Raw genomic sequence first — 1,943 nt, 5'->3', positions numbered from 1 at the left:
CTTTGAGGCTGATTTTCTTTGGTGTTGCTGCACTCTCTCCTTTTCTGTGAACTGCATTCCTAGGACGACCCGGGTTGGGAGAAGGCATTGACTACAAACCGTGAGCACTGTGTAGTTTCTGTGCGTTGGCCGAAGGACACAGTGGTGTGGGATGATGATGTGAATATTTACAATGTGCCATAGTTTTTTGTAAATTATTTATGTTTTTTTTAAACGAACTTCTCATACAGATTGATGAAACTTCGTTTGTTTTGCCGGAGACTGTAAATATTTATTTATTTGTTCACATGGTCAACATTTCACCACTGAAACCCTGCATTTAGCTAGAGCCTCATTTTTATTCTTCAAAGATTAATAACAGAAAATAAATTATAAAAAGGTTTTCTATAAATGAATCTCTCTCCCTTTTTTAAAAAGAATGAGAAAAGTTTCTATGGGGGGAAGGGAGAAGCGCCAAAGGGAAGAGCCCAGTTCCCTTCTGGTAATGTGGACGCTGGGCCACAGGTTGCTCTGGTCCACTGTTAGCTGAGAGGAGTTTGGGGTCCTCAGGGAGATGGCAGGTGTCAATATGTCGAACACCCATTATGGATGACACAGTCGTTGGGTGATCCCGCTCTCCTGCCACTTCTCAGTGTCAAGCAGGACAGGACTAGGCAATGAGTTTTGGCATCTCTGAAATGATTCAGAAAAAGGCAGGAGAGGAGCTGCAAGAAGGACACACAGGAAAATCGTCACAGGGCAGGAAGAATAAGCTGGCTCATCGGGACAGTGAAAACACAATCGTTTGGGGTTTTTCTGGCAATTCCAACGGCTCTGTGGGATTTCCGAGGAGTGTGGTGGAGTCACTTATGGGGGAAGATGAGAAAGAAATGCAGGGAGAGAGGGAGGTTGAGGGAAAGCAAGCATATTTGCCTGAAATAAGCTGGAGTGAGTCAGACAGTGAAGCAGTGAGATATCAGAAAGGCTGTTTGAGGTGACAGGATGGAGACTGGGGGCCCTGGCTTTGACTTGGGTTGTGGGGATGTCTGGGTTTTATGACACAAACATGGAGGAAAAGACTGGACCTACATATACAAATCAAGAAGATTTTGAAAAATTTAGAAATAAAATGCTCAGACAAGAAATTTGGTTGGAGGGAGCTAAATGTACACTTTACTCATGAAACAAAAAATATGTAATATGTGTAATAGAGATGCTTAGACATGAGGCATGAAAGTGAGATACATTTCTCCGCACATTTGGGTGTTTGGGTCATTGGTCAGGCAATGTGAGGTCTCCGACAGTACTGTGCCCCTTGCCACAGTCTGATCCCCTCAGAGACGCTGTCTCCCAGGACTCGTCCTCGGTGTCTGTGAGCTGACACAGGAGTGCAGGGACACAGGGTTCCTGGAGTGCGGACTTCCTCCCTGCAGGGCTCTGACACGTGGGTGTTTGGAGCCACATGCTGCAGGGGCTGTGGTCGCCAGACTCTGTCAGCTTGGTCAACACGTGTTGGAAGCTAGACCAAAGGCCCTGGGGTGATGAGCCAGGTGTCCTTGTGGCACAAACACTCTGTGGACCCAGCAGTTGGACCCAGCAGCTGGATGAGGAAGTCACAGGACACCCTCACTCACCAGTACCCAGAAAGGGGTCTGTGTTGGCCTGGACGGAGGAGGGTTCCAATGGACTCCTGGCCCCTGGTCCTCACTGCAACCAGCATGTCCCTGTAGGGTGAATGGGGGTCCCTGCCAGGGTTGCTATGAAGGGCAGCAGAAGGACATTACCATACACAAGTGTCACCAGGCAAGGTACACAATCCACCCTGTCACATCTCACCGCTGGCAAAGGGGCATTGTGACGCACTGTGCTCACGGTCTCATCCTAGGAATATGTCAGGGGGCTGGAGGGCACAGTAGACCTACCCATAAAATAAAGCCAGAGGGCAGATGGAAGTCCCAGCGGGG

Source organism: Rhinolophus sinicus, linkage group LG05 (assembly GCF_036562045.2).
Source record: "Rhinolophus sinicus isolate RSC01 linkage group LG05, ASM3656204v1, whole genome shotgun sequence".
Lineage (NCBI taxonomy): Eukaryota > Metazoa > Chordata > Mammalia > Chiroptera > Rhinolophidae > Rhinolophus > Rhinolophus sinicus.
This window is presented reverse-complemented; position numbering follows the sequence as displayed.